This window comes from Danio aesculapii, chromosome 4 (assembly GCF_903798145.1).
Source record: "Danio aesculapii chromosome 4, fDanAes4.1, whole genome shotgun sequence".
NCBI classification, from domain to species: Eukaryota; Metazoa; Chordata; class Actinopteri; order Cypriniformes; family Danionidae; genus Danio; species Danio aesculapii.
Window position 1 is genome coordinate 15356040 of NC_079438.1, and position 25416 is coordinate 15381455.

Below are 25416 nucleotides of genomic sequence, written 5' to 3' on the forward strand. Positions count from 1 at the left end.
CAATAAAAGCAGTCAATGGAATAAAAGGAATACAAATAGAAGAAAGAACTGAACATGAGCCAGTTTACCAGTATGCAGATGACACAACCTTGTTGGTTGAAGACATTCAAAGTGTAACAAAGGCAATGGGGATTTTAAATAGGTACTGTAAGGGGACGGGAGCTAAGGTTAATGTTGAAAAGAGTGTGTGTATGAGGATTGGAAGGGCAGATGTTTTACCTCAGCACATACATTTTAAGGAAGAGTATGAACATATCAAGATTTTAGGCATTTGGGTTGGTTTGGATTTTAATAAAGCGGATCATTTTAATTGGGAGGGAGTTTTAAAAGGGGTTGAAATTAGATTGAGATATTGGAAATTGAGAAACCTGACATTGAAGGGAAAGGTTTTATTGATTAATTCTCTAATGCTCTCAAAAATGTGGTATGTGCTGAGTGTTACCCCATTGCCTTGTGAATACTATAAAAGAATTAAAAAATGTGTTTTAGATTTCTTATGGGGAAAAGGAAGAGCAAAAATATCTTATGACACGTTGATTGGAGGGAAAGAAGTTGGGGGACTTGGGCTTTTAGACCCACTTTTAAGGATGAAAACATTAAGGGTGAAATTGGTCAAATGTTTTGTAGATGATAAGAGTAAAGAAGTGTGGAAAAATGTCATGGATTACTTTTTAAAGAAATGTGGTGGAGTAAATAAGGGATGTAGTGTATTATGTATGAAAACAAAAAAAGAAATGTGGACAGGTATACCAACATTTTATGAAGAGGTTTTAGAGGCTTGGGGAAACTTTTTAGAAAATATGATTATTGTACCTAAAGGAAGAAACCAATTGTTAGAACAACCTTTGTTTTTAAACCTGAACATCACGAAAGATGAAAATGTAATATATTATAAAAAATGGTGGCAAGCTGGAATTAGGCAAGTAAAGGATCTGCTCTATGAGGTGATAAAAGGCTATCTTCCATTACAAGCAATAGAAGACATGTTATCTGAAAATGAAGTGAATGTAGGGAAAGGAACACTTGTAAAACAGTTTGAGGATTTAAAAAGAGCAATACCACATGAATGGATTGAAAGAATTGAACAAAACGAAAAAGTAGAAAATGGAGACATGCCTGATTTGTATTTTAAAAAGAAAAATGGAGAGAACAAGATTTTTATTGACTGTAAAGTAAAAGATTTTTATTTGTGTTTTAGAGAAATGGCTTTTGTAAAACCAGTTGCAAACAATTATTGGAAAGAAAGATATGATGATTTAAATGAAAGTGAAATATGGCAAAATGTGGGAACGAAATATATGGATCCAATTTTAGAAGATTTTAATTATTTATTGAGACATAATTGTATTTTAACTGAAATGAGGTTATGTAAAATTGGGATTGAAAGAGATGCAATGTGTAAAGTCTGTAAAAATGAAGAAGAAGGTTTTTTACATTTGTTTTTTTACTGTGAAGAATTGAGTGTGTTTATGGAAAGGATCAAACGTATTATTAAATCTATGCTGAAAGATAAATATAATGAGAACATGACTCAAAAGGAATGGGAGAAAATGTTTTTATTTGGTTACAAGGTTAACGGTTTTAATATGACTGTTTTTAATTTATGTATATTAATTGCAAAGAATGTAATATGGCAAAGACGAAATATTGCAAAATTTGAAAAAAGAAAAGTAGATGTATGGGTTTTATTTAAAAACAAAATGGAAACGTCATTTAGGTTATTACGGGAATATTTTTTATCAAATGACAAAGAAGATGAATTTATAGAAATGTTTGTAGAACAAAATGCAATGTTAGAGCTTAATGTGAATGGTGTTACCTGGATGTGGGACAAATACAAATGAATATATTTTGTATAACTATTTTTTATTTTTGATGTTTGAAAAGTTACTCAATGTAATGTTTTATTGTATTTGAAAATTATTTTTAATAAAAAAAAAAAAAAAAAAAAAAAAAAAAAAAAAAGCAATGCCTGATCTCATCTGAACTCGGAAGCTAAGCAGGGTTGGGCCTGGTTAGTACTTGGATGGGAGACCGCCTGGGAATACCAGGTGCTGTAAGCTTTTTGAATTCCTTCATTTGCCAAAAAAAAAAATGAATACATTAATTGAAAAAAATAAAAAAAATACAGGTAAACAATTGAGGTGACAAGGGCATTGTTTCTGTGGCTGCTGTGTCCAGGCAAGCTGAGTTGCTCTCGGCTCCTGGTACTGCACCTGTTTTTAAATAGCCAACTCTTGACGACTGCTCTCGCTTACGGCCATACCACCCTGGGAACACTAGAGGACACTAGTGAGCGATACAGGAAGTGATCGGCTGCAGTTTGGAGAGAAAGGCTCTCCTCCATTTTAGTATTTTTGTTTTGTGTTTGTTTTTGTGGACTGAATTAGAGTTTGATTTTGTGTTTTTGTTTTTTAAACCACCTGACAGCAGCATCCCGCTGACTGGAGGGTGGTTTGTTGTTTTTGTTTTTTGCTCTTTCCTGGGCATAAAATGGACGGATTTTTGGCAAATGAAACTGGACTGGATGCAGAGACTCTCATGGCAAACGAAACTGGACTGGACGGAGGAACAAGAATGGTTAACGACAATGGACTGGACAATAAACAACGAGCTGGACAAAGGAAAAACCAACTTGGTGGAAGAAAGTATTTAAAAGAAGCTACGGTAATAGTAAACACAGAAGAAGTCAATGAGGTAAGAGCTGTGGACATCATTAAAGCAGTGACAGAGAAGTGTGGTCAAGGGAAAATTCTGGCTTTGAGACCAAGGCAAGGAAAGGAGTTTGAACTTACTATGGAGAAGGAAGAAACATGTGAGGAATTGCTTGATGGACTGTTGATTAAGGGAGTGAACTGTGAAATCAAAAAGCTGCAAAACAGGGATTATGTTGTTTCTTTCATGCACCTGCCCGTCTATCTTGATGATAGAGAAATTTTAGAAAAATTAGAAGGATGGGGAGTTTATCCCATATCAAAAATAAAAAGAAGGGTTTACACTGGCACTGACATTGAGGACGGAACAAGGTTCCTAAAAGTGAGATTCCCTAAGGAGGTGGCATCATTGCCATACAGCACAAAGCTGGAAACAGCAGAAGGGCCGCAGTACTTCAGGGTAATGCACAGCCATCAAGTGAAGACCTGTAGGCTGTGCATGAGTTCTGAACACTTGCTAATGGATTGCCCAGATTTTAAGTGCTACAAATGTGAAGAAAGGGGACACTTTGCAAGGAATTGTAATACTGTCAAATGCCCAGAATGTAAACATTTTTTAAATAAGTGTGAATGTTGGATGGAAGGAGAGGAAGGAGGAGGAGAAGATCAAGTAGACGGACAGGTGCATGAAAGAAACAAGAAAGGAGAAGAATCAACAACAAAGGTAATGGAGGAGGAAACAAACATTATAAGGGAAGAAGAAGAAGAAGAAAAACAGACATCAGAACAAGAACAGTGGACACAAATGGAAATAACTGACAGTTTTAAAAACTTTTTAAATGTGGTGGAAAACGATGAACAAAGTAAGACTGATCAAGCTGAAGGAATGGAAAGTGATGGAGAACAAAGGACAGATTATGTAGAGAAGAACAAAGTGGAAAGAGGACTAATAAGAAGAAGAACAATAAAGGTAAAACCAAATGTGGATAGTGCAAGAAAAAAGATGATGACAAAGGTGCGAGTAAAAAACGTTAATAGGTATGAAGTGTTAAGAGGGCTGGAAGAAGATGATGAGAAATAATGTTTTTTAACCATTTTATTTATTTTAACATGATTTTAATGTGTGTTTCTTTTTATGGAAGGGGCTGTTGGTTGAGTGAAAAAAAATGAGTATGCAGAGGTAGAGGAGGAGACTAAAAATAATGGTTGGTTTTAATATTTTAATATCTTTTATCATGTTTTTTAACATTTTATCGTGGAATGCAAGAGGTTTATTGAATGTGGAGAAATTTGAAAAAATGTTGGTGTTATGTAAAGAAGCTGATGTGATTGTTTTGCAAGAAACAAATTGGAAAAATGAAAGTGTTAAAATGGTTCAAAGCAAATGGGATGGTCAAATATATTTTAACAATGGAGAGGATAAACTGGGTTGTGGAGTAGCGATTTTAATAAAAAGAGGTACATATGAAAAAGAAAAAGTCATATTTGAGGATGGAGTTGGGAAAAGCATGGCGATGAAATTAGAAAAAGGAGAAGATCATTTCATCATTTATAATATTCATGCACCAAATGAAGAAAATGAAAAAGTGAACTTTTTTAAAAACGTTAGTATAAATGTAAAAAAATGGCAGAATGTTATTGTAATTGGAGATTTTAATACTGTTTTTACAGAATTAGATCTGGGGAGTAAGATGGTATATAGAAAAGACAAGGGGAGAGAGGAGCTACTGAAAATGATGACAGAATGCAATTTAATAGATGTGTGGAGAGAGAAAAACAGAACAAAGAGGGAATTTTCTAGAATGCAACTGGTTTTACATGAGCTGAAGTTAAGTAGGATTGATTATATGTTATGTAATGTAGAAATGAAGGATTTTATCAAAAGTTTATTTTATAAAAGTCAGTTTTAGTGATCATTCGTTTTTTTGTGTGAAATTAGATTGTGCAAAAGTTGAAAGGGGATTAGGTGTATGGATTTTGAACGCAACAATTTAAAACATGAGACATACAAAGAAAAAATTACACAAATAATTGCAAACAGTAAATTGGACAGAATGTATAGAGAAGATAAAAGAATATGGTGGGACAATATGAAGTTAGACATGAAAAAATGTTCAATAAAATATTGTCAAATTGTAAAAAGAGTTAAAAATAATAAAGAAATGAAAATAAGAAAGGAATTAGAAGAGGAAATAAAAAGACTGCAAATAGATCAAGATGAAGATATTGGGAAAATAATATATTTACAAGAACAACTAAAAGAGATGGAAAATGAAAAATGCAGAGGGGCTATAATTAGAAGCAAAGCAAAGTACACTGTTGAAGGAGATCGAAGTACAAAATTCTTCTTTAACTTAGAAAAGAATAGACAGAAAGCAGACGTAATGAAAGAGGTGTTGAATAAAAATGGAGAATTAAAACAAGGAACTGAGGAAATTTTAATAGCTGTTAAACATTTCTATGAAGATATGTTTAAGTGTCAAGGAACTACAAGGGATGATAAACTGTTTCTCTTAAATCAAATAAAACTAAAAGTTTCAGATGAAGATAAAGTTTTTTGTGATGCAGGGATAACAGAAGTAGAAATTGATGAAGCAATAAGACAGTTAACTACGGAGAGAAGTCCAGGCATAGATGGCTTAACCAATGAGTTTTATAAGAATTTTAGAGAAATGATAGTACCTGTTTTAAAAGAAGTATATGATGAGGTTTTTAAAAAAGAAGAATTAAGTGAAAGAATGAAGATAGGAATGATTAAAATGATATACAAAAGAAGAGGAAGTCCTTTAGATCTGAAGAATTATAGGCCCTTAACAATGTTAAATACAGATTTTAAAATTTTAGCAAAGGTTTTAGCAAACAGATTAAGGAAAGTTTTACCTAAAATTATTAGCACCACACAGGCATATGGAGTCAAGGGGAAGGACATATTAGACACAGTTCAAAATATAAGAGATACATTATTGTATATGAAGGAGAAAAATATGAATGGTTATTTAATTAGTTTGGATTTAGAGAAAGCATTTGATAGAGTGGAACATGACTATTTGTTTGAAGTGATTAAAACATTTGGATTTGGGGAGAATTTTAGGAAATGGATCAACATTTTTTATTATAATATTTTAACATGTATTAAATGCAATGGTTTTTTTAACGGAATGTTCTCAACCAACAAGGTCTATAAGACAAGGATGTCCACTATCTGCACTACTGTATACATTAGTAGCTGAACCATTGGGACTAGCAATGAAAGCAGTCAATGGAATAAAAGGAATACAAATAGAAGAAAGAACTGAACATGAGCCAGTTTACCAGTATGCAGATGACACAACCTTGTTGGTTGAAGACATTCAAAGTGTAACAAAGGCAATGGGGATTTTAAATAGGTATTGTAAGGGGACGGGAGCTAAGATTAATGTTGAAAAGAGTGTGTGTATGAGGATTGGAAGGGCAGATGTTTTACCTCAGCACATACATTTTAAGGAAGAGTATGAACATATCAAGATTTTAGGCATTTGGGTTGGTTTAGATTTTAATAAAGCGGATCATTTTAATTGGGAGGGAGTTTTAAAAGGGGTTGAAATTAGATTGAGGTATTGGAAATTGAGAAACCTGACATTGAAGGGAAAGGTTTTATTGATTAATTCTCTAATGCTCTCAAAAATGTGGTATGTGCTGAGTGTTACCCCATTGCCTTGTGAATACTATAAAAGAATTAAAAAATGTGTTTTAGATTTCTTATGGGGAAAAGGAAGAGCAAAAATATCATATGACACGTTGATTGGAGGGAAAGAAGTTGGGGGACTTGGGCTTTTAGACCCACTTTTAAGGATGAAAACATTAAGGGTGAAATTGGTAAAATGTTTTGTAGATGTTAAGAGTAAAGAAGTGTGGAAAAATGTCATGGATTACTTTTTAAAGAAATGTGGTGGAGTAAATAAGGGATGTAGTGTATTATGTATGAAAACAAAAAAAGAAATGTGGACAGGTATACCAACATTTTATGGAGAGGTTTTAGAGGCTTGGGGAAACTTTTTAGAAAATATGCTGATTGTACCTAAAGGAAGAAACCAACTGTTAGAACAACCTTTGTTTTTAAACCTGAACATCACGAAAGATGAAAATGTAATATATTATAAAAAATGGTGGCAAGCTGGAATTAGGCAAGTAAAGGATCTGCTCTATGAGGTGATAAAAGGCTATCTTCCATTACAAGCAATTGAAGATATGTTATCTGACAATGAAGTGAATGTAGGGAAAGGAACCTTTGTAAAACAGTTTGAGGATTTAAAAAGAGCAATACCACATGAATGGGTTGAAAGAATTGAACAAAACGAAAAGGGAGAAAATGGAGACATGCCTGATTTGTATTTTAAAAAGAAAAATGGAGAGAACAAGATTTTTATTGACTGTAAAGTAAAAGATTTTTATTTGTGTTTTAGAGAAATGGCTTTTGTAAAACCAGTTGCAAACAATTATTGGAAAGAAAGATATGATGATTTAAATGAAAGTGAAATATGGCAAAATGTGGGAACGAAATATATGGATCCAATTTTGGAAGATTTTAATTATTTATTGAGACATAATTGTATTTTAACTGAAATGAGGTTATGTAAAATTGGAATTGAAAGAGATGCAATGTGTAAAGTCTGTAAAAATGAAGAAGAAGGTTTTTTACATTTGTTTTTTCACTGTGAAGAATTGAGTGTGTTTATGGAAAAGATCAAACGTATTATTAAATCTATGCTGAAAGATAAATATAATGAGAACATGACTCAAAAGGAATGGGAGAAAATGTTTTTATTTGGTTACAAGGGTAACGGTTTTAATATGACTGTTTTTAATTTATGTATAATAATTGCGAAGAATGTAATATGGCAAAGAAGGAATATTGCAAAATTTGAAAAAAGAAAAGTAGATGTATGGATATTATTTAAAAACAAAATGGAAACGTCATTTAGGTTATTACGGGAATATTTTTTATTAAATGACAAAGAAGATGAATTTATAGAAATGTTTGTAGAACAAAATGCAATGTTAGAGCTAAATGTCAACGATGTTACCTGGATGTGGGACAAATACAAATGAATGTATTATACATAATTTTTTTTTTTTTCTGATGTTTGAAAAGTCACTCTATGTATTGTTTTATTGTATTTTAAAATTATTTTTAATTAAAAAAAAAAAAAATAAATAAAAAAAAAGCAATGCCTGATCTCATCTGAACTCGGAAGCTAAGCAGGGTTGGGCCTGGTTAGTACTTGGATGGGAGACCGCCTGGGAATACCAGGTGCTGTAAGCTTTTTGAATTCCTTCATTTGGCAAAAAAAAATAAATGAATACATTAATTGAAAAAAAAAAAAAAAATACAGGGAAACAATTGAGGTGACAAGGGCATTGTTTCCGTGGCTGCTGTGTCAAGGCAAGCTGAGTTGCGCTCGGCTCCTGGTACTGCACCTGTTTTTAAATAGCCAACTCTTGACGACTGCTCTCGCTTACGGCCATACCACCCTGTGCATGTGTGATAGTGGTACATTCCAGGAAGTGTTTGGCTGCAGTTGGTGAGAGAGGCTCACCACATTTTCTTCTGTTTAGTTTTATTTTTGACTAAAATACTTTTTTGTTAAAGTTTTTTTGAGTTTGTTTAGTTTATCCTCCCAGCAGCGTGAGCTGTTCGGGAGGAGTTTTTTTTATTCCTATTTTTTTTTTTTGCAATGGACGGATCTACGGTGACAGACCTGGCAATGGCGGACGGATTTGAGAAGGCAAATGACAATGGACTGGACAGACGACAACGAGAAACAAACCGATCGGAGAAGGAAGCAAGGAAAAGGATTTATCTAAAAGAAGCAACTGTAACAGTGGATATGGGACAAACAACTGAGGTGAGAGCAATGGATTTAATTAAAGCAGTGACGGAGAGGATTGGGGATGGAAAGATTTTGGCTGTAAGACCAAAACAAAACAAGGAGTATGAAGTAACACTTGAAAGAGAGGAAGATGCTGATGTAGATATTTTAGAGAAAATGGATAATTGGGGAGTTTGTCCCCTTTTAAAAATTAAAAGAAGGTTTTATCCGGGCACAGATATTGAAGATGGGACGAGGTTTGTTAAAACCAGATTCCCCAAAGAAGTGGCGTCCCTCCCGTACAACACAAGAATAGAGACAGCAGAAGGACCACAATACTTTAGGGTGATGCACAGCCATCAGGTGAAAACTTGCAGGCTGTGCATGAGCCCAGATCATGTGGTGAAAGACTGTCCAGATTTTAAGTGTTTTAAGTGCGAGGAAAGGGGGCATTTCGCAAGGGATTTGTCACGATTGCAGGTTTGTGCGCTTTCCGGAGCGTCTGTTTTGTCACGTGGGTTTGTTTTGTTTTGGTTGTCTACGTGTATTTGTTATGGTCACGTGTCATGCCGATACTCAGCTGTTTTGATTAGCTCGACAGCTGAGGTTCATTTGTGGGTCTATATCTGGGCAACAGTTCTATGTTTCCTTGTCAGTTCGTTGTGTTTGCTCATGTATGTCTGTCTGTGCTCAGGACTGTGAGGAGTGTCTGCTGGACCTGATTATCGTCTGTCTGTCTCCCGGTTGCTACCACCCTTACCCCTCGTTCTCTCACTCATTTTTCCCTGTCCTGTCTGGTTATTTTGACTGTGTCAAATAAACTTTTTTACTTGCAACTTTGGATCCTTCCCCTGTATCTTATACGTAACAAAACGAACTGACCTGAATATGGATCCAGCGAGTATATCACAGATCTCGGAATTCGTCTCGCTCAGCAATGCCAGGATTGATCGGCAGGATGAGGCTTTGGCTACCACCGCACAGGCCATTCAGACTTTGGTCGGCAAAGTGTCTCTGCTTACCACTCAGGTTCAGCAGCTGGTTACTGGAGCGGCACAAGTTGCAGCCGTACCAGCTCCAGAAGTTCTACCAGCACCGGTGGTTGCCAACCATGCTGTCGAACCTCGCCTTCCTCCCCCGACCTGTTATTCTGGAGAGCCTCACTTGTGTCGGTCCTTCCTGTCTAAATGTTCCTTGTATATAACGTTGCAACCGTCATTATTTTCCACGGAGCAGTCTAAGGTTGCCTTCGTCATAACTCTCCTTTCGGGAAAGGCGGCTCTGTGGGGGACTACAGCCTGGGAACAAAAGCTGCCATGTTGTGCTTCGTTTGAACTGTTCTCTAAAGAACTCAAGAAGGTTTTTGATCGGGCCGCTTCCGGGAGAGAGGCCGCCCGAGTCCTCGCTGAGCTCCGGCAGGGGAGTCGGAGCGTGGCGGATTACTCGATCGAGTTCCGGACCTTGGCCGCTGAATGCGGCTGGAACATGGAGGCACAGTGGGACATGTTCCTGCATGGTTTGTCTGATCGTCTGCAGGACGAAATCTATACATTGGAACTCCCTAAGACTCTGGACGAACTAGTAGATCTGGCTATCCGAGTGGATACCAGACTACTTCGCCGAGAGAATCGCATGCAGCACGGGAGATATTCGGATCCAGTCTCGGACCCTCTGGTTTTGGCTGCGGCGGCGGAAGTGGGAGGTGTTGACCCGGAACCCATGCAGGTGGGCAGATCCCGCCTGTCCGTGCAGGAGAAGCGGCGACGGAGAAATGAGGGACTCTGCCTCTACTGTGGTGGCGCTGGACACCGCGTGAATTCTTGTCCAGTAAAAGACAACACCCATCAGTAGGTAAGAGGTTACTGATGGGTGAAATCAGTCTGAATAAACCCTCTGCGGCGACTACATTACTGCCCGCTACTTTATCATGGGGTTCCGGAACCCAGAACACCCATGCCCTTATTGATTCCGGGGCAGAGGGGAATTTCATTGACTCTAGTTTTGCTTTCAATTACAATCACTCACTCTACCAAACCCATAAAGCTTATTACATCCGGAAATCATGTTGAACACATACCATTTCTTTTAACAGACTGTTCTAACACACCGGTGGTTTTAGGGCATCCTTGGTTGGTGCTCCATAAACCTCATATCAATTGGGGCCTTATTACAGTATTTTCGTGGAGTGAGAACTGTCATGAGTGTTGTCTTTCGTCTGCTCGTTCTGCTGTGTCTTGTTCTGTGTTTCAGGAGGAGCGCATGGACCTGTCAAACGTGCCCAGTGAGTACCTTGACCTGAAGAGAGTGTTCAGTAAGTCTCGGGCTGCTTCTCTGCCTCCTCATCGTCCCTATGACTGTGCTATAGATTTGTTGCCAGGTACATCTCCGCCTAAAGGCAAGTTATACTCTCTTTCCATTCCTGAGAGGGAGGCCATGGAGAAATACATTTCTGATTCTCTAGCGGCTAAGATCATTCGCCCTTTTCTTCACCGGCGGGGGCGGGGTTCTTTTTCGTGAAAAAGAAAGATGGGTCTCTTCGACCTTGCATTGATTATCGAGGGCTGAACAACATCACGGTGAAGAATACATATCTTTTGCCGCTGATGTCTTTAGCATTCGAGCGTCTGCAAGGGGCATCTTTTTTCACGAAATTAGATCTCCGCAACGCATATCATTTGGTTCGCATTAAGCAGGGTCATGAATGGAAAACTGCATTTAATACCCCCAGGGGTCATTTTGAATATTGTGTTCTCCCTTTTGGACTTTCCAACGCCCCCGCAGTTTTCCAAGCACTCGTTAATGATGTGTTGCGAGATATGATAGATCAGTTTATTTATGTCTACCTGGATGACATTCTGATTTTTTCCCGTTCTCTCTAGGAACATGTGCAGCACGTCAGGCGAGTGCTTCAGAGGCTGCTAGAGAATGGGCTTTTTGTCAAGGCGGAGAAATGCGTGTTCCATGCACAGTCTGTTCCATTTCTAGGACACATTGTGTCGGTCGAGGGGGTGCGCATGGATCCAGAGAAGATTCAGGCTGTGGTGAATTGGCCAATTCCGGAGTCTCGTAAGGCCCTTCAGAGATTTCTGGGCTTCGCTAATTTTTACCGGCGTTTTATTCGCAATTTCAGCCAGCTCGCCGCCCCTCTGACGTCCTTAACCTCCTCCAAGACTCCCTTCAGGTGGTCGAGTGCAGCACAGGCTGCATTCACAAAATTAAAGGGCCGCTTTGTTTCAGCCCCCATTCTGGTGACTCCTGATCCCTCCCGGCAGTTTGTGGTGGAGGTTGATGCGTCAGAGGTGGGGGTGGGCGCTATCCTGTCCCAGCGTGCATCCTCGGACGACAGAATTCATCCTTGCGTGTTTTTTTTCACACCGATTATCTCCCGCAGAACGTAACTACGACATTGGTAATAGGGAGTTGTTGGCTGTCAAACTCGCTTTGGAGGAGTGGCGTCATTGATTGGAGGGTTCGGGGGTTCCCTTTATCGTTTGGACCGACCATAAGAACCTTGAATACATCAAGTCTGCCAAACGACTTAGCTCCAGGCAGGCTCGGTGGGCATTATTTTTCGGACGTTTCGACTTACCATCTATTATCGACCGGGTTCTAAAAACATCAAACCCAATGCGTTATCCCGTCTTTTTGATTTTTCCGAGCGCAATACGACTCTTGAACCCATCGTTCCTCAGAAGATTTGTATTTCTGCGGTAACATGGGAAATCGAGAGCAGGGTTCGCACAGCCCTGGATGGGGTAACGCCCCCGGCCGGATGCCCACCCAGCCGCTTGTTTGTGCCGGAGGAGATTCGGTCTGACGTCATTCGATGGGGGCATTCCTCCAAAGTGGCTTGTCATCCTGGGGTGAGTCGTACTATATTTTTGGTTAAACAACGATTCTGGTGGCCAGCTATGGCACGGGACATACGTGAGTTTGTTTTGGCCTGTTCTGTTTGTGCTGTTTCTAAGACTTCTAATTGACCTCCCGCTGGACTCCTTCATCCTCTGTCAGTGCCTTCGAGACCCTGGTCGCACATTTCGCTAGATTTTGTCACAGGTCTCCCGCCATCTGGTGGCAATACGGCTGTTTTGACCGTAGTGGACCGGTTCTCGAAGGCCACTCATTTTATTCCTCTGCCCAAATTACCCTCAGCCAGAGAGACAGCGGATGCTGTCATTAATCACGTCTTTCGCATTCATGGCCTCCCGACGGACGTGGTTTCTGACAGGGGGCCTCCGTTTGTCTCTAAATTTTGGAGAGAATTTTGTCGGTTATTGGGGGCGACTGTAAGTCTTTCTTCTGGTTTCCATCCTCAGAGTAACGGACAGACCGAAAGGGCCAACCAAGATCTCGAGCGCATGTTACGTTGTTTGGTTTCCCAGAATCCCACCTCTTGGAGTCAGCAACTCCCTTGGGTGGAGTACGCACACAACTCATTACCAGTGTCTGCCACGGGCCTCTCTCCGTTTCAGTGTAGTTTAGGTTACCAGCCACCAGCTTTTCCCAGTCTGGAATCCGAAGTCGCGGTCCCCTCCGCCCACGCCTTTGTCCAGAGGTGTCGACGCACTTGGAACAGTGCCAGACAGACCGTCCTCCAAGTGGGTGCGCGCACCAAGGCTAAAGCCGATCGCCACCGGTCTAAGCCTCCCGTTTACGTCGTCGGTCAAAAAGTGTGGCTTTCAACCAAGAATATTCCCTTGCGTTCCGTATGTAATAAACTTGCACCTAAATTTATTGGCCCGTTCACTGTCATCAAAATCATTAGTCCGGTGGCAGTCCGCCTCAAACTTCCTCCAACGTACAGGAGAATACATCCCATGTTTCATGTCTCCAAATTAAAGCCCGTTTTTCATGCGGCCATTAATCCGCCCACACCGGTCCCTCCCCCCCCGCGTCTCGTAGATGGGGAGACCGTTTATTCGGTTAAGCGCATTCTGGATTCGAGACGGAGGGGGCGAGGATTTCAGTACTTGGTGGACTGGGAAGGTTACGGTCCAGAGGAGAGAAGTTAGGTTCCTGCTAGGGACATATTGGATCACTCTCTTATCGATGATTACAATCGCCAGGTAAGCTCTTCTGGGAGCACCAGGAGGTGCTCTTAAGAGGAAGGGTACTGTCACGATTGCAGGTTTGTGCGCTTTCCGGAGCGTCTGTTTTGTCACGTGGGTTTGTTTTGTTTTGGTTGTCTACGTGTATTTGTTATGGTCACGTGTCATGCCGATACTCAGCTGTTTTGATTAGCTCGACAGCTGAGGTTCATTTGTGGGTCTATATCTGGGCTACAGTTCTATGTTTCCTTGTCAGTTCGTTGTGTTTGCTCATGTATGTCTGTCTGTGCTCAGGACTGTGAGGAGTGTCTGCTGGACCTGATTATCGTCTGTCTGTCTCCCGGTTGCTACCACCCTTACCCCTCGTTCTCTCACTCATTTTTCCCTGTCCTGTCTGGTTATTTTGACTGTGTCAAATAAACTTTTTACTTGCAACTTTGGATCCTTCCCTCGTGTCTTATACGTAACAATTCCATCCACTCATTAAAACACTTAGGTCCTTAAAAAAAGTAACTCTTTCCAAGTCTTGATTTGGAGCATGGATGTTACATATTGTTATTTCTTCACCGTTATTTATAATTTTAATAGTTAAGATCCTTCCATAGTTATCTTTAAATAAAACATCAAATAAGCATCCTATTCCTCTTCTAATTAATATTGCCATGCCTTTTTTCTTATTTGGGTCATTATTATACAATATTTCCCCGTCCCAACATTTTTTAAACTCATTAATAATCGTTTCATTCCATCCAGTCTCCTGTATACATATTATATCACATTTTTCTGTTAAAGCAATAACATTTTCAAACTTCACTTTAGATGACAGCCCTCTTACATTAATTGAAACCAAACATAAGTTGTTCATTAGAAATATAAAAGAAAACAAGCCATCCAAACAGAAGAAAATCCAAATTAAACAAACCATCAATCATTTGTAGTCTTCTTTATCTAAAATCTTAGATCAGTTCTGTCAGTTTTTAGTTTTGCTTTTGTTTCTTTTCGTAATTTCTGTTTCTTAAGCACTTGCTGAATGTTTATTTGTACAGTTTTTCTGCGTCTTCTGTTTATGCTGTCTATTGTTCTGTCTTTAGTCCCAATATTTATTTCATCATTATCATCATCGCTTACCTCTTCCTCAATTCTGCTTTCTGTATTTTCACCCGCTGCTCCTTGTTCTTTTTCCATGTCCTGTCCATCATCTTTCATTAGATGTTGTGCCTCAGTCTCTACTGTATCTCCTTCATCCTCTTCACTCATTGCCTGCTCCTCTTCTTGTTCATTCAAACCATCCGCTGTTAAATCCTGTGCTTCATCCTCTCTTTCTTCATCGCTTAATTTCTCTGTTGGTTTATGCATTTCCATCACTTCAGTCTCTTCCTCATCCGATTCACATCTGCACCACAATGTTGTTTTTTTGCAGCCTTGGCACCGTGGGGCTTTACAGTCCCGCGCAAAATGCCCCTGCTCCAGACATTCTCTACACACAAATTGTGGGCAGTCTTTTTTTTCATGTTCAGTGCTTCCACATAATCTGCATGTTTTTATCTGCTGATCATGTATCACTCAAAAATATTTTGGTCCTTCCTCTGTATCAAATTTGACGTTGTAAGGAAGAGTCATGACTTCTTTCGGAAATTTCACCCTGATGAACCTTGTTCCGTCAGCCACAGTTGTTCCTGGATGATATCTTCTTCTTAGTGGGAGAATTGGAGAAACTCCCCAGTCCACAAGCTTTTGGATGACTTTACTATCTTGAATATAGTTGGGTAAATTTAAAAAAGAAACCATTCTCTCAGTTGCGCAGAGTTTTGATATCTCACAGAATTGTTGGTAATTATGAGTCCATCCATTAAATGATCACAGTCTGTTTCATTTTCCATAGTGAGTTCATAGTCAAAATTAGATTTTTTTCTCAGTCCAAACAATTTTCCAACTCCGGTCTTTCCTTCCACAGCCTTTATAATCATAACTACTGTGATATTTCCAGGATCTTTCACAGTCATTGTCAAAGTTGTTTCTTTTTTATATTGTCTCTGAAATCTAGCTTGACTTTTCAGTTTGTTTATCATCTCTTTTCTTTGACTTGTTTGTTGGGTGTTTTCCAAACGTTCAGCAACTTCTTTACCCTTAGTTTGTTGTATTTCTCCACTTCCTCCTCTACTTGTGTCTGACTTATTTTTCCTCCTTCTTGCCACAACAGTTGCCCATGTGTCATTATTGTCAATGTCCTTGTTTGAATCTCCTGAATTGCTATCTTCAGGAGTAGCTTTGTCCGTGCTGCCATAGTCGATATTCAGTTCCTGTTCCTTTGTCAAAGTGTCCATTCTTTCAAAAGGTTTTAACCCCAAACAGATAACACTGTCTGGGGTTTAACTAAAACTAAACAAAATTAATATAACTTATTTTAAGCAAAATCAAGAAAAAAACAATAAAGAAAATCAAAATGGGAGAGCCTTTCTCTCCCTACTGCCACCTCACACTTCCTTAAAAGCAGTGACTCAGTCAAACTCAAGGGGGCGTGCTCAGGGTGGTATGGCCGTAAGCGAGAGCAGCCGTCAAGAGTTAGCTATTTAAAAATAGGCGCAGCACCAGGAGCCGAGCGCAGCTCAGCTTGCATTGACACAGCACCGAGAGTAACAAGGCCCTTGTCCCCTCAATTGTTTACCTGTTTTTTGTTTTTTTTCTGTTTCTGCTCCGGGGCACAAACAGCTCTTGCTAAGTTAAACCAGCCAAGTCACTGTACCCACTTTCCCCCGAATGGAATCAGTCCCTACCACTTAGAAGTCACCCAGCCAACTTGCAGCGTAATCTCTTCCACTTGTAAGTCTCTGAGCTGTAGCAATACCTAAGTGCTCTGATAAAACATGCATAAAAGAAACTATGGCTTTTAACCTCCTCTTGGAGAGAAGAGAGTCTCCGACCCTGGATCTCAGGGGTTCTCTGGAGGGACTGTCAGGAATCCTGTAAGAGCATCCCATCCACACAACGTCTTGCTATAAAACAAAGCAGAATGTGTGGTGACGGAACTCCAGGTTGACAGAGCCTTGTTCTTGTTTCAAACAATGTGCTAACAAGGTGCTGAACGGAGTGCCAGTGGCACAAAGGATAATGCTTATGACTATGGATCAGAGGATTCTAGCTTAGCAATCGTAAACCCAGCCTACTTGATGCAAACGTCCCTACCAGGCCCAACCCTGCTTTTCTTCTGAGTTCAGATGAGATCAGGCATCGCCAGGGTGGTATGGCCGTAAGCGAGAGCAGCCGTCAAGAGTTAGCTATTTAAAAATAGGCGCAGCACCAGGAGCCGAGCGCAGCTCAGCTTGCATTGACACAGCACCAACAGTAACAAGGCCCTTGTCCCCTCAATTGTTTACCTGTTTTTTTTTTTTTTTTTCTGTTTCTGCTTTGGGGCACCAACAGCTCCTGCTAAGTTAAACCAGCCAAGTCACTGTACCCACTTTCCCCCGAATGGAATCAGGGAAGTGGGTACACTGACCTGGCTGGTTCCAGAGTTCAGAGAGGAATTCAGAGTTGTTGTTTTTTTGTATTTTGGGAAGTGTATTAGCTGCCAAATGAAGGAATTTAAAAAGCTTACAGCACCTGGTATTCCCAGGCGGTCTCCCATCCAAGTACCAACCAGGCCCAACCCTGCTTTGCTTCCGAGTTCAGATGAGATATATATATATTTTTTTTTATTAAAATCAAATATTTACATTTTTACAAAGAAATGATCACATCACACAAAAATCACATGATACTTACAACACTCATTATTAGACTTCATATTTTTCCCATAACCAACTTAAAATGTTGTCCTTGTATTCAACCATTACGTTCCCTTTTACCATTATTTCTATAAATACATCCTCCTTTTCTTGTACTATAAGATAGTTGAATATCAATTTTACAGCCATCTCCATTCTGTTTTTAAACATACGCCATATATCCACTCTCTTCCCATCATGTTTAGCCATATTTCTCCTTATCCAAATCACATACTTAGCAATTGTTATACATGGATTAAAAGCATACATACCACATTCATTTTGACCAAATAAAAAAAAAAATTTCCCAGTTCTTTTGTTCATCCACATGTATGTCCCCTATTAACGATTTAGCAATTTTCTTAAATTTTTCCATAATTCCTCCAACTTTTCACAATAGAAGAACAAATGTAATAAACCTTCCCCTTCCTTTATACACACCTTATATGTTATATCTTGTTCAATTCCCATTTTACACAATCTCATTTCTGTTAATATGCAATTATGTCTCAATAAATAATTACAATTTTCTAAAATTGGTTCCATATATTTCATTCTGACATTTGCCCATATTTCTTTTTCATTTAAATCCTCATATCTTTCCTTCCAGTAGTTGAATGCTATATGTCTTATAAAAGCCTTTGATCTAAAAACAACATAAAAACTCTTAACTGTACATAAGCTCATATTGATCTTTTCTCCATTTTTTTTCTTAAAATAGACCTCTGGTAATTCTTCCTTATCCCGCAACTCATTTTTTTTTTCAATTATTTCAATCCAATCTTTTGGTATTGCTTTTTTCAAATCATGATATTGTCTTTGTAATTTTGTTTTAGAAAGAACTGAAGTTTTTGCCAAGACTGCCCTCGTAAGTGGCAGCTCCCATATGGTCTAGCGGTCAGGATTCCTGGTTTTCACCCAGGCGGCCCGGGTTTGACTCCCGGTATGGGAAGCCTTGAGTATTTTTGCCACTGCCCTTTTTTTCCAGCAGTCGGACTGCAGCAACTTTAAGGGGGTGGGCTTGTGTGGGACTCTCATAAGCCTTCGATAGCTCAGTTGGTGGAGCGGAGGACTGTAGGTGTGTTGTTGGCAATCCTTAGGTCGCTGGTTCGACTCCGGCTCGAAGGAGGTCTTTTGTCCTTTCATGCCTGTGCAGTTCGCATATATCTTGATAGCAAGAGCTCAAAAGGAAGTTCCCTGACCGGGAATCGAACCCGGGCCGCGGCGGTGAGAGCGCCGAATCCTAACCACTAGACCACCAGGGAAGGTCCTGCAGAAGCTCGCCCTCAAGCCTAGCTGTGGGCCTCCACGCAAGTATGCTGCAGCTGCTCTGACAAAAATAAATCTAATGCTTGTAACCTCCTCCTGGAGAGGAGAAAGTCTCAGACCCTGGATCACAGTTCTTCTAGGGAGGGACTGTCACATGCACTGTAAGAGCATCCTATCGACACCACAACTTGCTATAATAACGAAGGACAGCATGTGTTGAACGAACTCCGTGTTGAATGAACTCCGTGTTGACTGAGCTGTGTCCTTATCACAAGCAACAACATAAAGATGAAAAGATAAGCAGACAGGGCCAGTGGCGCAATGGATAACGCGTCTGACTACGGATCAGAAGATTCTAGGTTCGACTCCTGGCTGGCTCGCTCTGGTCTTTTTGCTTTGATGTCAGCCAGTGCACTGCAGTCGCCTTTCCCCCCCACTGGAGCTGTTCAGGTCCACTCTGGAGTGAGTCGAGTTTAAGGGGCCGCAATCACAGAGCCCGTGGGGTGCTCACCTGGTTTAAAAGGCTGCCCCAACTGCTAGATTTTTATTAACGTCTACTACAGCTACACCAATCGTAAACCCAGCCTACTTGTTGCAAAAGTCCCTACCACTTAGAAGTCACCCAGCCAACTTGCAGCGCAATCTCTTCCACTTGTAAGTCTCTGAGCTGTAGCAATACCTAAGTGCTCTGATAAAACATGCATAAAAGAAACTATGGCTTTGAACCTCCTCTTGGAGAGAAGAGAGTCTCCGACCCTTGATCTCGGGGGCTCTTTGGAGGGACTGTCAGGAATCCTGTAAGAGTATCCCATCCACACAACGTCTTGCTATAAAACAAAGCAGAATGTGTGGTGACGGAACTCCAGGTTGACAGAGCCTTGTCCTTGTTTCAAACAATGTGCTAACAAGGTGCTGAACGGAGTGCCAGTGGCACAAAGGATAACGCTTATGACTATGGATCAGAGGATTCTAGCTTAGCAATCGTAAACCCAGCCTACTTGATGCAAACGTCCCTACCAGGCCCAACCCTGCTTTTCTTCCGAGTTCAGATGAGATCAGGCATTGCCAGGGTGGTATGGCCGTAAGCGAGAACAGCCGTCAAGAGTTAGCTATTTAAAAATAGGCGCAGCACCAGGAGCCGAGCGCAGCTCAGCTTGCATTGACACAGCACCGACAGTAACAAGGCCCTTGTCCTCTCAATTGTTTACCTGTTTTTTTTTTTTTTTCTGTTTCTGCTTTGGGGCACCAACAGTTCCTGCTAAGTTAAACCAGCCAAGTCACTGTACCCACTTTCCCCCGAATGGAATCAGGGAAGTGGGTACACTGACCTGGCTGGTTCCAGAGTTCAGAGAGGAATTCAGAATTGTTGTTTTTTTGTATTTTGGGAAGTGTATTAGCTGCCAAATGAAGGAATTTAAAAAGCTTACAGCACCTGGTATTCCCAGGCGGTCTCCCATCCAAGTACCAACCAGGCCCAACCCTGCTTTGCTTCCGAGTTCAGATGAGATATATATATATTTTTTTTTTATTAAAATCAAATATTTACATTTTTACAAAGAAATGATCACATCACACAAAAATCACATGATACTTACAACACTCATTATTAGATTTCATATTTTTCCCATAACCAACTTAAAATGTTGTCCTTGTATTCAACCATTACGTTCCCTTTTACCATTATTTCTATAAATACATCCTCCTTTTCTTGTACTATAAAATAGTTGAATATCAATTTTACAGCCATCTCCATTCTGTTTTTAAACATACGCCATATATCCACTCTCTTCCCATCATGTTTAGCCATATTTCTCCTTATCCAAATCACATACTTAGCAATTGTTATACATAGATTAAAAGCATACATACCACATTCATTTTGACCAAATAAAAAAAAAATTTCCCAGTTCTTTTGTTCATCCACATATATGTCCCCTATTAACGATTTAGCAATTTTCTTAAATTTTTCCATAATTCCTCCAACTTTTCACAATAAAAGAACAAATGTAATAAACCTTCCCCTTCCTTTATACACACCTTATATGTTATATCTTGTTCAATTCCCATTTTACACAATCTCATTTCTGTTAATATGCAATTATGTCTCAATAAATAATTACAATTTTCTAAAATTGGTTCCATATATTTCATTCTGACATTTGCCCATATTTCTTTTTCATTTAAATCCTCATATCTTTCCTTCCAGTAGTTGAATGCTATAGGTCTTATAAAAGCCTTTGATCTAAAAACAACATAAAAACTCTTAACTGTACATAAGCTCATATTGATCTTTTCTCCATTTTTTTTCTTAAAATAGACCTCTGGTAATTCTTCCTCATCCCGCAACTCATTTTTTTTTTCAATTATTTCAATCCAATCTTTTGGTATTGCTTTTTCAAATCATGACATTGTCTTTGTAATTTTGTTTTAGAAAGAACTGAAGTTTTTGCCAAGACTGCCCTCATAAGAGGCAGCTCCCATATGGTCTAGCGGTCAGGATACCTGGTTTTCACCCAGGCGGCCCGGGTTCGACTCCCGGTAATGGAAGCCTTGAGTATTTTTGCCACTGCCCTTTTTTTCCAGCAGTCGGACTGCAGCAACTTTAAGGGGGTGGGCTTGTGTGGGACTCTCATAAGCCTTCGATAGCTCAGTTGGTAGAGCGGAGGACTGTAGGTGTGTTGTTGGCAATCCTTAGGTCGCTGGTTCGACTCCGGGTCGAAGGAGGTCTTTTGCCCTTTCATGCCTGTGCAGTTCGCATATATCTTGATAGCTAGAGCTCAAAAGGAAGTTCCCTGACCGGGAATCGAACCCGGGCCGCGGCGGTGAGAGCGCCGAATCCTAACCACTAGACCACCAGGGAAGGTCCTGCAGAAGCTCGCCCTCAAGTCTAGCTGTGGGCCTCCACGCAAGTATGCTGCAGCTGCTCTGACAAAAATAAATCTAATGCTTGTAACCTCCTCCTGGAGAGGAGAAAGTCTCAGACCCTGGATCACAGTTCTTCTAGGGAGGGACTGTCACATGCACTGTAAGAGCATCCTATCGACACCACAACTTGCCATAATAACGAAGGACAGCATGTGTTGAACGAACTCCGTGTTGAATGAACTCCGTGTTGACTGAGCTGTGTCCTTATCACAAGTAAAAAGATAAAGATGAAAAGATAATCAGACAGGGCCAGTGGCGCAATGGATAACGCGTCTGACTACGGATCAGAAGATTCTAGGTTCGACTCCTGGCTGGCTCGCTCTGGTATTTTTGCTTTGATGTCAGCCAGTGCACTGCAGTCGCCTTTAAAACATAAAAACTCTTAACTGTACATAAGCTCATATTGATCTTTTCTCCATTTTTTTTTTCTTAAAATAGACCTCTGGTAATTCTTCCTTATCCCGCAACTCAATTTTTTAAATTATTTCAATCCAATCTTTTGGTATTGCTTTTTTCAAATCATGATATTGTCTTTGTAATTTTGTTTTAACAACTCTTTTATAACCATCCTCCACAGCATCTACAATTACTTGTAATGGTACAAATCCTTTTATCACTTCATATAATTCATCTTTAACTTGTCTTAATCCTCCATCCCACCTTTCTTTAAAATATAACATTTTTCCTTCATTTACAATATTTGGATTCTGAAAAAGTGGTTGTTCTACAGTCTGAGCCCTTCCTTTTGGTATAATCAACACATTTTCTAAAAATTCCCCCCATGATTCTAAGACCTCAACATAAAATCTTGGCAGACCTGCTGTCATCCATTTTTTCATTTTCATCCATAAAACATTACATCCCATATCAAAATGTCCACATTTCTTCAAATAATAGTCTAACACACTTTTCCAAATCACATCCATTTTCCCTTCCAAAAACCTTTGAATAATCTTAATTCTTAATGTTTTCATTTTTAAAAAGCTATCTAAATGTCCCAGACCTCCTTCTTTTACCTCCCCAATCAAAGTATTATAAGCAGTTTTGGCTCTTCCATTTCCCCACACAAACTTTAAAACAACATCCTTAATTATTTTATAGTATACTTCAGGAAATGCAGTTACACTTAACACCTACCAGACCTTTGACAACATTAAAGCATTTAAGATTAATACTTTCTCTTTTAACGTCAAATTTCGAGCTTTCCAAAATCTAAGTCTTTTCTCAATTCCATTTAAAACTCCCTCCCAATTTAAAATATCTGCTTTATTATAATCCATCCCCACCCAAATTCCCAAAATGTTTGTTTGTTGCTTTTCTTCTTTAAAGGGTATGTGATGTGTTATTTCTTCTACTCTTCCCAACAGTGGTGTAGTCCTAAAAAAAAAGGTGGTGTACTATTACCCACCCAACCCGCCCATGCTATTTTATTACTTTACCTGAACGTTTCAGCGAGACATCATTCAGACTTTGAAAAACTCACAAAATTTTCTCACAGCTGCTGTGGTCGTCAGGGGCAGGGAATGGCGCAAAATATGAACAAAAATCCACCAATTGCAACAAATTAAGATGAGAGTTAAAAAAAGCACTTGGTATACAGTTAATGGATGCGAATACACGTAAATTAGGGAAGTCTAATCAGCAAAACAAGTGAGTATACTGAGGGTATACGCAATTATTGATCCTCAGAAGTCGTAATACCCAAAGAGCTAGTGGAAAAAAGTAGGCATACTGAGTATACGTGCGTATAGCCCCGACTACACCACTGCTTCCCACCCTCTTGCATATACTTTTTTAAACATTAACCTTAGCTCCTGATGCTTTACAATATCGCTCTAAAATCTCCATCGCCCCTTTAATACTCTGAATATCTTCAACCAACAATGTAGTATTATCCGCGTATTGATACACAGCTTCTCTGTTGTCTTTTTTATTCTATTTGTATCCCTTTAATGCTTCTATCTGATTTTATTGCCAATCCCAGTGGTTCAGCTACCAGCGTGTTTAATAAAGCAGACAATGGGAATCCCTGCCTTACTGATCTTGTTGGTTGAAGACATTCTGTTAAAAAAACATTACATTTTATACATGTTCAAATATCTGTAGAAAAAATCTAAATCCATTTCCTAAAATTTTCCCCAAATCCAAACTCTTTAAGAACTGCAAATAAAAAATCCTGCTCTACCCTGTCAAAAGCTTTCTCTAGATCTAAACCTAATAAAAAACCCTTTCTCTTTTTCTTTCATATAGTCTATTGTATCTCTTATACTTTTCACCACATCTGTTATGTTTTTTCCTTGCACCCCATAAGCCTGTGTCGTTTGAATTATCTTGGGTAAAAATATTTTAACCTATTTGCTAAAACTTTTGCTAAACTCTTCATATCTGTATTTAACATTGTTATTGGTCTAAAATTCTTTAGATCTTTTTTGTCCCCTTTTCCTTTGTATATCATTTTTATCATTCCTATTCTCATCTTTTCACTCAATAATTCTTTAATAAAAACCTCTTCATAGATCTCTTTTAAATCGGTACTAAAATATCTTTAAATTCTTTATAAAATTCATTTGTTTTGCCATCTACACCTGGACTTTTTCTTGGCATTAATTGCTTAATAACCACCTCTATTTCTTCTTTTTGAATTTCTTCACCACAAAATTTTTTGTCTTCTTCGGTTACCTTTAATTTGATCTGTTTTATAAAATATTCTTTCTCTTCTTCATTTGTTCCTTGTTTTTTAAACATATCACTATAAAAATCCTTTACTGTTTTTAAAATCCCCTCAGTTTCTGTTTCTACTTTGCCCTCTTTATTTAATACCTCTTTTATTAATTCAGCTCTTTGCCTATTGCTTTCCAAATTAAAGAAGAACTGTGTAGATCTTTCTCCTTCTACTGCATATTTTGCTTTACTTCTTATTATTGCACCTTTGCATTTTTCTTCTTCTATTATTTTTACTTTTCTTGTAACCTTACAATTTCTTCAATATCTTCGTTTCCCCTTACCTTCTGTCCCTTTTCTTAACTCTTTATCTAGCTTCTTTCTTATTTCTTTTTTTTTTTTTGTTTTTTCATACATTTACTATATTCTATTAAAAAAAGTTTTTAACCTCCTACTCAGCCATTGCTCCTCCCAGTGAATTATCTTCCATTTCATCTCGATTTCCCGCATTACTCTCTGTATTCTCAATAATTACTTTCTCAACTTCACCAATCTTTCCCAACACTGTTTCATCCATCATTTGTCTTGCTTCCTTAACAGTCTCTGGGATTTGTGTAACATTTTCTTTCTCCATCCAACACTCACATCTTACCATCACCTTTCTGCAATCCAGGCATTTCACTGCATCGCAATCCCTTGTGAAATGTCCTTGCTCCTCACACTGAAAGCATTTAAAATCAGGACAGTCTTTAAACACATGTCCAGGACCCATACACAAGCGACAAGTTTTCACTTGACGGTCATGCATAATTCGGAAATATTGTGTTCCTTCTTCAGTATCAAATTTTGCACTGTTTGGGAGTGATATCACCTCCTTCGGGAATTTAACCCTTAAATACCCTGTACCATCTGCAATGTCTGTACCCGGATACATTCGCCTTCTGATATCAGATGCAGGTGTTACTCCCCAAAACTTACGTTTATCCAGAATTTCATCATCCTCAATATAAGCCGGCAAATGTATAAAAGATACAATATACTCTCTTACTTGTAAGTGTCTTACTTCACAATTCTTCCCTTTTATCATGAGTCCATCTTCCAAATCCTCGCCGTCCTCTTAACTTGGCAGAGTTATTTCACATTCCTTTTCCTTTCTTGGTCTTACAGCCAGAACCTTCCCTTTTCCTATCTTCTCAGTCAGAGCCTTTATGATGTCTTCTGCTCTAGCATCATTCACTTCTGTCAT

General features: G+C 39.0%; 8 non-coding genes across 8 annotated transcripts; 6 read left to right on the plus strand and 2 right to left on the minus strand.

Annotated features, from left to right (window-relative positions):
* The first annotated feature begins 18195 nt into the window (after positions 1 to 18195).
* Positions 18196 to 18267, plus strand: trnae-uuc (transfer RNA glutamic acid (anticodon UUC)). Its single transcript has one exon. It is a non-coding gene; the product is annotated as a tRNA-Glu (tRNA).
* An 89-nt stretch (positions 18268 to 18356) lies between these two features.
* Positions 18357 to 18443, plus strand: trnay-gua (transfer RNA tyrosine (anticodon GUA)). The gene is given in 2 exon segments: positions 18357 to 18393; positions 18408 to 18443. It is a non-coding gene; the product is annotated as a tRNA-Tyr (tRNA).
* Positions 18444 to 18508: 65 nt separating this feature from the next.
* trnae-cuc (transfer RNA glutamic acid (anticodon CUC)) lies at positions 18509 to 18580 on the minus strand. The gene has a single exon. It is a non-coding gene; the product is annotated as a tRNA-Glu (tRNA).
* Positions 18581 to 18891: 311 nt separating this feature from the next.
* Positions 18892 to 18964, plus strand: trnar-acg (transfer RNA arginine (anticodon ACG)). Its single transcript has one exon. It is a non-coding gene; the product is annotated as a tRNA-Arg (tRNA).
* A 2095-nt stretch (positions 18965 to 21059) lies between these two features.
* Positions 21060 to 21132, plus strand: trnae-uuc (transfer RNA glutamic acid (anticodon UUC)). The gene has a single exon. It is a non-coding gene; the product is annotated as a tRNA-Glu (tRNA).
* Positions 21133 to 21220: 88 nt separating this feature from the next.
* Positions 21221 to 21307, plus strand: trnay-gua (transfer RNA tyrosine (anticodon GUA)). Its single transcript is given in 2 exon segments — positions 21221 to 21257; positions 21272 to 21307. It is a non-coding gene; the product is annotated as a tRNA-Tyr (tRNA).
* Positions 21308 to 21372: 65 nt separating this feature from the next.
* trnae-cuc (transfer RNA glutamic acid (anticodon CUC)) lies at positions 21373 to 21444 on the minus strand. The gene has a single exon. It is a non-coding gene; the product is annotated as a tRNA-Glu (tRNA).
* Positions 21445 to 21755: 311 nt separating this feature from the next.
* Positions 21756 to 21828, plus strand: trnar-acg (transfer RNA arginine (anticodon ACG)). The gene has a single exon. It is a non-coding gene; the product is annotated as a tRNA-Arg (tRNA).
* The last annotated feature ends 3588 nt before the right edge of the window (positions 21829 to 25416 follow it).